Here is a 14,052-nt window from a genome sequence, read left to right as displayed (position 1 = left end):
TTCCATTCCCACAGTCTAACCCCAAGACCTCCAAGGCCACTTGCAGCATTCCTGAAGACTGAGAAGAGGGGCCTTTGTGTGCAGCCTTTTTCCTCTGGGACCCTGGAATGCATCTTTACAGGGCTTGCTGATTTACAGCCCTGCTGTCTTTCAAAGAATCCCCTGGCCTGCGTTGAGTCAACACATAAAATGAAAGGCTGGTTAAAGTTCTGTCACAAGAAGCCAGTTGTCCCTTGTGCTAGCAGGATGCTTTCTTTAACCCTGGGCCTGGCTCTGGTCTCAGAAAATGCACCATGGTCCCACAAGTGCTCAGCATCTGTGCAGGAGACCTCGCAGTGATGAGGACGATAAGCATAGCCTGTGTCGTATCCAACCTTGTTCCCAAGCTGCTAGTCTACCCTTTATTAAGTTTTGGGCTTTACTGGACTGCCTTAAACATTTGTTTTGGGGGTCACATGGGCCCATTTTCTGATTCCACACTTTGGAAACAGTTGCTACAGTCTGTGCTTACTAACCATTCTGAGGAAAAGAATCCATTCATTTATTTGTTCATTTGCCCATTTACTCAATGATCTTCACTCTGCTACAGAGTTAAGAACCCAGAAATAGGTGAGTAACACTGGCTGATGCCTCAACCCTGCTCCAGGCCAAGCTACGCTCTCCCCAACTGACAGCTGGTGACTCACAGTTGAGTTCTCCCTGGGAGTTGTCTTTGGTCAAAGGGAACTCTGTCCCATGGGGAAATGGCTTTTCTTGGGACAGCTAGCCTCCAAGGCCTGGTTGAGGGAGAGGTCTCTGCCTCTGGGCCCGGGCTTCTTTGTCTCACTAAACTCATGCCATCCTCTGAAGCAGAGTTTAAACTTCAAGGATCTTAGAAATCTGAGCCCCATCACAGCTACATCACAGGCCACCTCCCATCACCGGCATCTCCTCTGCCCTGACTCTTGGCTGCAGTTCCCAGGGACAGACCTGCTCCAAGTAAGCCTTCTGTACATAAATTCCCAACTCTGAGAGCTAATCCCAGGGAACTTGTCCTGAAACATTTGCCATCATGAAGCGTACATACTAGAGGAGAGAGAAGAAAAACAAAACAAATAATCATTCATAGTATGGGAAGCGTGACATGGCTGTGGGAAAAACTAGAGCAGGGCCAGGGAATTCCCAATATGGAATAGAGGATCAATGGGGTCCAGGGTTCTGCCTGTCTCTATCTCCCTGGTGCTAGAGTTACAAGCTGGAGTCACTAAATCCAGCTTTTTTGTATGGTTTTGCTTTTTATTTTTGTTTTTGATGTGGTGCTGGGCATCAAATTCAGGTCCACATGCTGCTTTTTTTCCCCCTTTTGGTTTTTCAAAACAGGGTTTCTCTGTGAAGTTCTGACTGTCCTGGAATTCACTCTGTAGACCAGGCTGGCCTTGACCTTGAAGAGATCTGCCTACTGCTGCCTGCCATGTGCTGGGATTAAAGGCGTGTGCCACCACCCGGTTTCCACGCGCTTCTGGAGCAAGCACCTCATCAACCAAGCTATGTTCACAGGCCCCACGTTTGCCTTTTGGTACTGGATGTGGACTCAGCTTCCTATAACCGCCTTTGTCTCCAGTGTTGCACATGGAGGCCACTCATCATGCGGTACCTGCTTGCCCTCCTGAACATATACAAAGCGGCTACTTTCCAGTTTGAGTATCTCAGAGAGAAAACAATCATACAAGGTAAAATAAGAGGAGACAGAAATGGTTGCTAATGCCAATGAAGAGAATACCCCAGGTGAATAACATTGAAGGTTCCAAAATGCACTAAACATTGTGCCATAACTAAAACTGCAGAGATTTGGAAACCAAGAGGGGCAGAATATTTGCAAGCTATACTTCTATCAAGGGGCCAGTCTGTAGAACATGTAAGAAACTTTAAAACACACACACACACACACAAGCAACCCAATGAAAACTGAGGGTAAGGGTTGGTTCATGTAGGCAGGCATTTCTCAAAAGAATGTGCACAAATTGTGGTCAGATAGGTGGATAAAGTTGAATATTACTTATCGTAAGGGAAATAGCACTTCACCCAGTAAAAATCGTTCTTATCAAAAAGAGAAAGGTAATAAGCAGGTGCCACTAAGGTGTGGAAGAAAGAGGACTTGTGTGCAGTGTGGGTAGAAATGTCAATAAGGCATAAAGCAAACAGTGTGGTGGGCCCATCAGAAAATGCTTGGGCAATCCTACTGCTACATCAATAACTAAAGGAATTAAAACCAGGACGTCAAAGAGGCGCCTCCACTCCTGTGTTCACTGCAACACTGCTCAGAATAACTGAGAAATCAGAATAAATAGGCACTATGAATGAGATTCAGCCTTACAGATAATGAAATCCTGTCATTTGCAACTGTGAAATAAACCAGACACAGAAAGATGAGTACCACATGACACATATATGGAACATTTAGCCAGGCATGGCAGCACCCTGTAAACCCCAGCACTTTCGAGGCTGAGGCAGGAGGACCAGTGGTTCAAAGCCAGTCTGGGCTTTGTTCAAAAAGGAAAAAGTCAATCTCGTTGAAGCTGAGTGGAATGGTGAAGCCTTGGCCCTACTTCAGGCACACACACACACACATACACACACACACACACACACACACACACACACACACACACACACACACACACACACACACACACACATAGGAAAAACCAGCCAACAACTGGAGGCAGTCAGCTTTCCAGCATGACCTAGGGCATTTGCCATATGAGGAGTAAAAACAGGCTGATGGCAGAAAAGTTTTACGACTGAAGAATAGCACTTAGCCCAAGGAAAGGAGAGAGCAGCCCCCAGTTGAGACCCTGTTCTGAGTGAAGGGCAGGGTGGGAGCACACATACATATTGGGCAACAGAATTCCTGCCATTATACCAAGCGCCAAGGGATGCAGTGTAAGGTGAGGACATTTTTCAAACATAGAATTAGCATGCATAAAGGGATGGTAAGATTTTGCTTGTGATTTGTAAAGTCCCTTGCACAAACTCCCCCAAATTAGGAGCACTTAGCTTAGGATATAATAAACCACTCTAAGAAGAACCGAGTCATATGAGGAAAGAATTGCCCTGACTGGGATGACTTGTTCATTGTCCACACCTTCCCTATGTGCTGATTGATGATTCAACTCCAAATCTCACTTTTAAGCCTTTGCCTTTTAGCATGCTGGACCACACCAGCTCTGTCTGGACTTTCCACGAGACCTCGTCAATAGGAACCTTGGTATGGGATGGCAGGTGGGAGGAAGGGGACCCACCTTCCTGTTTAGTGTACTTTCTGCCAGTGTGGCTCCAGCAGTAGCCGCTGACTCCAGCTTCCCGAGGCTCCAGACCCCTTTCCATGCCCCTCTGAGGAACCAGCAACAGGTTGATGATGCCAGAGATCTTCGTTCAGCCCTGGGTCATCCTCAGATTAACAGGGTTCTCCTACCTCTACCTCTTGGCTCTCCCCACCCACACTGATAACTGATCTCTTTGTTATTTTTTCTCTAAACTTCAAATCACACAAATCATTTTAAAGTGCACAGAGAACAAGCATCATCACGCACGCCTTTAATACCAGCACTCAGAGCAGGCATCTCTGGGAGTTAAAGGCCAGCCTGCTCTACACGGTGAGTTCTAGGCCAGCCAGGGCTACAAAGAGAGACCCTGTCTCAAAAAAAATTAATCAAACAAACAAAAACTGGTTGTTAGCACCTTCACAATGTTATGTGAGCTTTACCACTGTCTAAATCAGTGCATGAGCAGTTATGTGTTTGCACATATATCTGCATGTGCACTCATGTACACAAAGATACATGTATATGCATACACATATTAGTGTTTTATTTCTGTATCTAATTCTACCTGTTGAAAGTGCCAAGTTTCCTCTAAGTTTTGATGAATCAAAACTTCTTCTAATCCCAGCACAGGGCTCGTTGTAGAATTCTCCTTACCTGCATGCTTTACTTTCTTCCCTTCTCCGATGGTGAGAGGCCTGACTTTGCCTTGCTTTGTGACAATGGCTTGTGGTCCTCCATCCCCTCACGCACTGGGTGCACTTACTTTCCAAGCCCAATGACTTGCCATTCCTGTGTGGCCATCTTCCCTAAACAGCCAGAACACCACCAGAACCAACGCCTCTTAAGATCACATCATTACAACAATAAAAGTGTTGATAAAAATGTTTCCTGTGGAGAAATGCTCCAAACACTACACTCCAGCAGACTCTTTGACCATGTCTCCCAGCAACTTTGAAGGACTGGCTGGCACGTTTGTCTATGCCTGTGAAACTGTCTTCTCTAAGCAAAGCTGATTTTATGGGTTTAAATCCTCGAGTTGTACAATTGCGTGACATGAGCCAACATATATTATTCAGGATTCCTGATGTAACTCACAAGAGAAAGATGGCCGCTGTTTCCTTTTGATGGTGTCTCCCCACTCCAACCCCCACCCCTTTGTAGAAACAATAAAATGCTTCTTTCTAAAGAGGTATGCTTTTTCTCAAGGCCAAGATTAGGAAGGGAAAGAGGGCCCATAGTTTTGTGGGCTGATTAGCATCATCATCTGACCATTCAAAATTCTATAGGAAATTTAAATTGATGCCTTCCTTGCCATTGACAGGAAAAATCACTTTCTGGGATTTTTGACTATAGTTTCTAGAACATACTGGAAGATCCTCTCAGCTCTCAGAGACTGTTCCTTCCTCTTTCACAGATACATTCTGGCCCGAGGTGTTTTGCAATCAACTTTCAAGAGTAACACTACAGTTTGGATCTGGAATACCCCCACACCAAGGCCCATGTACTAAAGATCTAATCCTTAGTGTGGCATTATTGAGTGGTGGCTGAAACTTTTAAGAGGAGAGGCCCGGTGGAAGGTTGTATAGGCCTGGGGGGCATGCTCTCAGAGGGAATAGCGGACCCCTCATCTCTCCCTCCTCCCCTTCTAGTACATCCCGGCCGTGTGCTCAACAGTTTGCTTTACCATGATGCCTTTCTCCCTGCCTCGATGTACAAGTTCACATGCAACAGGACCAACCAGCATGAGCTGACACCTCCAACACTATGAGCCAAAGTGATTCCTTCCTCTCTTTAAATTTGATTGTCTTAGGTATTTTGTTGTAGTAATGGAAAGCTGGTAACACAGGGAAGGGTCCTGACTTAAGGCATTTGCCCATTTTTACAGTACTGATTATCCTAACAATGGCTCCTGTCTAACTATCCATGTGATATCACTTAAGTGGGCTGCAAAGTGAGATATATACAGTTGACTCTCACAAGCTGACTCGGACCTGGATGTTATATACATATATCTATGAATGGATTATACCCACCTGTCATTTAAGCAATGCTTTCAGACTGCCACAGATTGAAAAGTGATACATGCCTAGGAAATATGGATTCAGGAAGTTAGGCCAGAGTCCTCAATTACAGGCGTTCACACACTAAGCTAAGGAGATGACTTTCCTGTGTCCATGGCTGCTGACTTCATGAAAGCCCTAAATCTACACTCTTCAGAGGTCTTATTGCTGGAGAAAAGCAGGCTAGAAAGAGAACAGGTGGACGAAAACATGAAATTCTCAGCGTTTTGAGGTCAAAGCCAATCAATCTCCTTGCTAAGGTCCATGAGGTCAGATGCCTTCTCTCTACCTGGTCAGAGATGTGAACTCCAAAAGAGCTTATATTGGCTTAAAGACTCAGAGCTAGTTGTAGGAAGGCGTGGATGCTCTCTGAGATGAAGCACCGCTGACCCCCACTGGCTGCGAAGGGGAATTGCATCTCTAGATGACCAAGTCTTCTCAGCAAGTAACTTTTTTCCAGCCAAAGGGTTGGATCTACCTGGTGCACCCCTTGACTTTTGTTGCTGTTGCTGTTGCTGCTGCCGTTGTATTTCTCCCCTGGGGTGGTAAATAATTCTACTGTCATTGCATAAGTGATAGAATTCATTTGAACAAAAATTAGCTTAGAGAAAGTTTGAAGGTTTTTCATGTGTAAAACCTTCATTTTTCACTCTCTGATCCTTTTGCTGGTAAAACACCAGGCCCTGCTTCTTTGTTTAAGTCCTCCCTGAAGATTTCAACACCAGATATGGAATTTTGCCCACCAAGTTATTTGTCAGAGAAGCCCTGCAGGTACCCAAAACAGCAAATGATGCTGGTTGCTAACATAACTAATGGAAACGCTCTATTGCTGAAGACACCATCCACTTGAGTTATAAAATCAATCTCAAACTGATCACAATATCCTCTCCCTGCTGGCTAGCGCTCACAGTGCTGGGGGATGTTGTGCAATGGCTGGGGGAGAGAACACATATCAGTGGTCTTACCCCACGTTGGACCCTGCATGCTACGATAACAACCTGCAAGCAAGTAGTGCCCACTGGAACAATATGGGCACAGCAGTTATGGAGTAACCAGTCACTTTCTGATTGGATTTGAGACCTGTTCCATTGCAGGGCTTTCATGTCTGGTACTGAAACCTAGTCAAAAGCTTACGACTAGGGAGAGCATAAGTTCTACAGGAGAACTTATAGGTGTTTCTCTAAATGGCCACGTGCCAAATGGCTTTCTCACTATTTATGCTTATACTCATGGATTTGCGCTGCTCTCAACCTAGGTCAGATGTTGTGGGTGACCCTGCTCGGATACCCCTTGTGGGAGGGGGTGAGAAAACGCAGCACCAAGGACTCAGGCACCGGATGTCAGTGAGTATCAGAGCGTGCTGCAGACTCGTTTATTGAGGAAGTTAGACCTGCCTTTATACACCTCTCCCGAGGTCCTATTGACTCAGGAGGCTGACTCTGCTTTATTTCCTTTCCTTACTGGTGTCTCTGGGTCAGGTGTCTCAGTGGCTCTAGGCTTTGAGGCAGGCTTAGCGGCTGGTTGCAGGGAGGAAGTGCCTGCTGCGCATGCGCATGCGGAGGGCTTGGGCACTGGAGACAAGGCGACTGTGGCTTGGGTAGGCTGGCCACAGTTTCTCCTACAGTCAGAGAAATTTCTTTTTGCAGTGGGTACTAATTTATTCAAAGACTCAAACCTGGCCACAGTGCTAAGAACAAGTGACTAGAGAGCTTAGTAATAGATAGATCATCTATATCAACCCTACCCACACCCTTCAACTCACAGCAGCTCTGGCTGCCTACACAAGACCTGTACAAGATCAAGCCAGTCAAAATTCCAGTATGGATAGACAGAGGCTTACAAACACCCATTCCTAACATAGGAGCTACCCTGACAGAGGATGGTTGTTGAGGGGACAGAGTCAATTTTTTCGAAGAATGTGGCCAATAGTGTTGTCTATGTCCACATTCTTAGGCACAAATTGAAGTTAGGGAGTTATTAGCAGCATTATTACTCATAATAAAAGATGACATGAAATTGGGAGGAAGATGGGTTGGTAGTGTATTGGAGAATATTAAGCTACACAGGGTAGGTTGTCATATAATATTTATTGAGGGAGAAGTTATTTACATGAGAAGCCGAGAACCAAAGGTCTGCTCGCTGTTCTCTGAGACAAGACCGGAACCCCAAGAGACAGCCAGTGTTCTTCTGCACAGCCCTTTATTTCCCACGTCCATATGCACCTGTAGCCACGTCCAAAGCAGGCGTGGTCAGTGGCACAGGTATCTAAGATCTCTCCATACAATTCCCCTTTTAGTCTAAAGAAAATATTTAGTCTTGAAACAAAACTAAATTGTGTCAATATACAAAATGTCTCAAACATATATAAAGCATATACACATAGAAGATGGTAAGGACATTTATGGATAGAATACTTTACACAATAAGACTAATTGTGATAACAAGTTATAAATCACCAGAAGATATAATAACCTACCTATATCCCATCCTAAGCATATCTATTCCATCTAAACTTAAACTTATCTGAAAGAGATGACCAAGTCTGAACAACCTTCCAATCCCAACCCTAAACAATTGAAAGCTAACTCTAACAGGTATACATTATCCTGTAATATCAACAGTAGGGAAAGGGGGCATAGTATTCTGAGAATTACTTCCTGCTGAAATGGGATGACGACAATCTCATAGAATCCTGTAGGAAAAAAATGTTAGTGTAGTGAAAGTCTTGAGAAGACTAGCTACAACATCTGCACCCAGTCTCTGTTTGGCAAGAGATGCTTGACTAAAGTTCTTGATTGAAGTTTTTGTTTTGACTGAAGTTTTTGTCTGAGGCTCTGGCCAGAGTGTAATAATAATAATAAGGTTCACCATATCAGTTAATTAGTCTGGAGTTGTCTAGAGCGATGTAGTCCCAAACCGGTTTCAGGGTGGTAATTGTCAGTTTAGATGCATCAAATTGGATCAGATGGAATCGATGAAGTGGGGCCCCATTTTCTTTTTGGAGTGTTCGAAGAGTGCTGTTAGGAAATTCTTTGTTCTCTGTGGAAAACTGAAATGTTAATGTTAACAAAGAAATTTCAACTTTTGTATGTATGTATACTGGGAAAGGAAGAAACAAGAAAGATAGTAAATATGAGGGAAATTAGACTTTCAGAGAAAGAACTGAGTATAAACAGATGACAGTCCCTAGATTTTGTTTCTTCTGTCTTATATCAATTGGCTTCTTGATATAATACAGAAACTCTGAATTTTATTTTAACAACATGCTTGGATTTAGAGGAGGAGAGCCATATCTAACTCCAAAGTCAGCATTGGCATAAGTGAATTGGCACCAAAAGAATGCTAGGAAGTAAAGAGAAATAGATTTTTATAAGAACATAAGTTGAGAGAATTAGACATTGATACCAAACATCAGATTCTTCTTTTTTTTTTTTTGATGGTTCTTTTGGCTAGCCAACCTCTCTTCTTTAGGTATCTACATGTTCAGTGTCTTCTTGACTTTTGGATATGGGTTTTCCTAGTAAGACAAGAAAACAACATGTATCTTTCCTTTGTGAGGTCTCTATACACTTTATGGACTATGACTTTGTGGATGAACTGTCATCTTTCCTCCTCCCGAGGTTTTTCCTGTTCAGATAAAATCTTGATCAATTTTGATGGAATCCAAAACTTTTCTTCTCCTGCAGAAACAAAGGTGAAACCCCTTCCCCAACGTAACACAAAAGCTAATTTCCAAACTGAGGTTATTACATCCTTGAAATACACCGGATGATTTAATTCAGAAGTTTTTTTCTTTAGTCCAGTGTCTTTCTGCAGCTGTTTGTCCTTTCTCATTAGCATTAAGAAAGTTTAATGTTAACAAAGCATTATATAATCTCTGTTTGGGGGTCTTTGTTTCCCTTGGCTGTTTATAGAGCATTTCTTTTAAAGTGTGGTTAGATCTATCAAAAACTACTTGTCCTGTGGGACTTATGGTATGCCAGTTATGTACTTCAAATATTATGTTATAATATTTGAAAAACTGTTACAATTTGCTGGAGACATAAGCTGGAGCATTGTCATTTTTATTTGTGCTGGAATACCCATAAAGGCCATCACCTCTAAGAGGTGTGTGATAACAGAATCAGCCTTTTCAGAGCTAAGAGCAGTGGTCCGTTGAAACCCCAAAAATGTATCTTTCATATGGTGCACATAATTTAAACTTCCAAATTATGCAAAGTGAAACACATCTATTTGCCAAATTTCATTTCTGTGAATACCTTTGGAATTACTGTCTGCTGGTAATAGAGTTTGATTACAGAATTAACAGGTGGGACAGTTTTTTACTATTTCCTTGATTTGTTGCCAAGTGATAGAAAAATCCTTCTTTAAGCCTTTGCTATTAACATGGTGTTTTTTATGAAATTCTGAAGCTTCTGCACACTTCCTATTAATAAACGATCAATCTCATCATTACCTTGTGCTAGAGGACCTGGCAGACCTGTATGGGATCTGATGTGTGTTACATATATATAGGATGAGTTCTATTCCTGATAGTTTCCTGCAATTGTATAAACAATGAAGTTAATTCTGTATCATCAGGAATAAATTCATTGGTGTCAATGTGTAAAATGACTCTCTCTGTATATTGAGAGTCAGTAACTATATTGAGAGGCTCTGTAAAATCCATAAGTACCATGAGAATGGCATACAACTCTGCCTTTTGTACAGAGTTGTAGGGGCTTTGAACTACTTTACTTTTATTTCCTGATTTATTACCTGCTTTTCCTGACTTGTTTGCATCAGTGTAGAATGTCAGGACATCAGAGATTGGCATTTTCTTACAATACGTGGAAGGCTCCAAATTGTTTTCTTTATGAATTTGATTCTCTCTGCTTTGGGATAATTGTTACTAATCATTCCCAAAAAGTTACTGCAAGAGCTTTGCCAATATTCATTCCTTCCCTAAGGAGGAAATTTCTTCATTTGTTAAAGGTACTATAATTTCTGTTGGGTCCCTTCCAGTTAGTTGATGAAGCCTTAATTTATCTTTTAAAATAAAATCAGAGATCTTTTCTATATATGACTCCATTTTTTTATTCTGTTTATGTGGCAGAAATATCCATTCTAATATGATATCTTCCCTTTGCATCAAAATCGCTGAGTGGTATTCTCTAGATGGTAAAATAACCAGAATACAGTCTAGTTTTGGATCCACACTGTCCACATGTGCTTCTAGTAGTCTCTTTTCCATCCATTCTAATTCTTTTTCAGCCTCAACTGATAATATCTGTGGACTGTTTAAGTGTTTGTCTGCTTTTAGGGCCATTTTTAGGTGTTTTAAATCATGCCCTTCTATTACAATAATTGTCTGTCATTGAGAAATCTATCCTAGTAATTTTTGAAGATAATTAAGAGTCTGGTAACAATCTCTCCTGATCTGTACTTTTTGTGATTTAGTTTTTTGTAGATCTATTTTTATAACCTAAATAATTAACAGAATCTCCTCTTTGTATTTTTTCAGGGGCAATCTGTAATCCCCAGCGAGATAAAATTTCCTTTACTACCTCAAACATCTTTTCCCAGGTTCCTTCCTTCAAATCAGCCAACACTATATCATCCATATAATGGTAAATTATGGATTGTGGAAATTGTTTGGTAATTATTTCCAAAGGTTTTTACACACAATACTGGCACAGAGTAGGAATATTTAACATTCCCTGTGGTAAAATCTTCCATTGAAATCACTCAACTGGTTGAGAATTGTTATAGGTAGGTACTGTGAAGGCAAATTTTTCCCTATCTTTTTCTTCTAAAGTTATAGTGAAGAAACAATCTTTTGGATCAATGATGGTAATAGGCCATCCTTTAGATATCAGAGAAGGCAATGGCATCCCAGGCTGTAGAGAGCCCATAGGCTGAATTACTTTATTGATGACTCTCAGATCTTTGAGCATCCTCCATTTACCAGATTTCTTTTTGATAATAAACACAGGGGAATTCCATGTACTGGTAGATTCTTCAATATGTCCAGCATTTAGCTGTTCCTGAGCCGGCTTTTCTAAAGCCTGGAGCTTCTCGGAGGTCATAGGTCATTGCCCTACCATTTTAAGGGTAGGGTGTTTGGTTCCTCTGTAGGTTTGGCACACATATCCTGTTTCTGTATAGTCTATATGGTTGAAATCTGTTTTCTGTAGTGCCTTACAATATTTTTTCTACTGTCATGAGCTTGTTTATGATATGTATCTGATACTGGAGGAATGTTAATCTGGGTATTTCATTGTTGCAATAGATCACAACCCCAGAGATTTATAGCAATGCTTGCAACATGTGGCCTCAGTCTTTCTCTTTGTCCTTCTGGCCCTGTACACTCAACCCATCTCGTTCTTTGTTTTACTTGAGATAGGGTTCCAATCCCTAAGAATTGGATATTTACCTCTTGTAGGGGCCATCTTGAAGGCCAGATTTTTTTAGTTATTATGGTGATATCAGTGCCAGTGTGTAAAATGCCGACAATCACCTATTATTTACTGTAACTGCTAGTTTGGGTCTGTGATCCTGTATAGAAGTTTACCAAAATATACATTTTTTGTTTCCTCCAGTTACATTTGATTCATCCTCTGTAGCTTATCTATCATGCAGTATTATTCTTTACAATAAGCAGTAGATCTTCTAATTGTCCTGGAATCCACAGTGACTGGGAATGACTGAACAACATTTGACATAGGGAACTTCGAGAGGCCCCCCAAGGAGTTTTCCAATTTTAACAGGTTACCTTGTCTGTCTGTGGTCGACCTACATTCATTGGTCTAGTGTCTGCCTTTGCCACATCTCCTACATATCCAAAAGTCTGAGGCCTTCTGTTTGAGTCATTGCTATGAGGAGCATTATTTCTAGGAATGCTTTGCCTACAATTTCTTCTTAAATGTTCTATTCTACCACGGTTAAAACATATGGTATTTCAATATCTTTTTAAAACTCTGGATATTGCCTCTCCTACCCAAGTTTCTATATCTTGATCTTTATATTCAAGGTTACAGGACCCACTCCTCCAATGGTGCTGATCTGATTTTTAATGGCCAAAGTACCTGTTTGTATTGTGGACGTGCAATCTCATAAGGTGGAGATTCTATAAGTATTCGCCTAGAATCTGAATCAGTTACCTGAAATTCTACTACTCTGGACAATCCTCCTAAAAATTCAGTGAACCTTTCTCTAGGACCCTGTACCACTTTGGTATAGGGTTGTATTTTCTCTCCTGGTTCATGAATCTTATCCCAAGCATTCAAGGCTGCTGTATGGCATAAAGACAAGATGTGTTCATCATACACAGCCTGAGCCTGTGGTCAGCATACAAACCCCCACCAAGAATCTTATCTTGGGGAGCTTCATAGCCTTTCTTTATCGTTAATCCTTGAAACTCCAGAGATTTTTCCTCTTCCCTCCATAAAGCTCTCCATTGTATTTGAGATGAATTTTCTAGCACTGCTGAGGCCAATTGGCTGCAATCCTTAGGGGTCACTCTATTTGCGGTTGCTCATAAGTTCAGGAGCTCCCTGATGGGGGCAAATGAAAACCATAAGAAACAATGGCTTCTTTGATTTCCTTCAGTGTATCAGTTGCCATTGATAAGCAACTAAGCCTTTTGGGTGTTTTTTGTTGCTGGCTTTTCAGTCATAGATACTGGGAAGACTATAGACATAACAACCTTAGGGAGGTCTTCCCATCATCTGAGAGGTGTAGATAAATCTCTTTCATGATCTGTTGCTATTATCTGTGATTCTGATGTATCAGATTGGATACTGTCTAAGACATGAAATCTATTTATCATTGTTTCCCTGAGCGCTTGAAGTTCTTGGATCAAATAAATTTCCAAATCTGTTAGTTTCTTGGATTCATCATTTACACGTGATGTCAAATATTTAATATTCTCATCCTTAGATATTATCTGAATGGCATGTAAGTTGCCTTCTAGGAATAGTGGTCTGTCTGATAGCTGGTCATTATCCTCAGACATGGAATGAATTTTTTTCTATAAGTTTTAGTCTTTGAGTTTTATTAATCGAGTCATCAGACATGAAACGAGTGGTTTCTGCTGGCCTAGTAATGTCATGTTGAATTTATCCTCTTTTGGTCATTAAGGCCGCAGTCATGGAACAAGTCCTGCCTTGCAGGTGGCTATTTTTAAGTTCTAAGTTATTTATTTTTTGGTCATTTTCCCATTGTCCTCAAGATTCTGAATTCTTGTCTCTAATTTACCAATAGTTTTCACAACTTCCATGCTCTCTGCCCTATTATCATGTCCTCTCTCCCTGGGTATTATATGAATTATGAAACTAATCGGTACCATTAGACATAAATATATTTAGGACATGTCATAATTCTCTCCTAGAATGTCATTCATATAGGAAGCAATGAGAACCCTAACGTTCTGCATAAGATTATTCGCCATTAGTATAGAGTAGTTAATATTATTACCAGCATAGTAAACTACTAGAATGCAAAGCTTACCTCCAGCGATTTTGGGCTGAGGGGTAGATTTTTACTTGCAATAACTATATTTGGCCAGCAGGTGGTGAAGGTGTACCACCAAACACAGCTCTGTTGCAGATGCTGGGTGTGTCCCAGTGGAATCTGAAAAATTCTAAGTAGCTTTTACAGAAATTTATTGAGCAAGACTTTGTTAAAAGAAAGGGAAAAGAGCCCTG

The sequence above is a fragment of the Mesocricetus auratus genome, unplaced genomic scaffold (assembly GCF_017639785.1).
Source record: "Mesocricetus auratus isolate SY011 unplaced genomic scaffold, BCM_Maur_2.0 Super-Scaffold_100020, whole genome shotgun sequence".
In the NCBI taxonomy this organism is placed as follows: domain Eukaryota; kingdom Metazoa; phylum Chordata; class Mammalia; order Rodentia; family Cricetidae; genus Mesocricetus; species Mesocricetus auratus.
Note: the sequence above shows the minus strand (reverse complement) of the source record.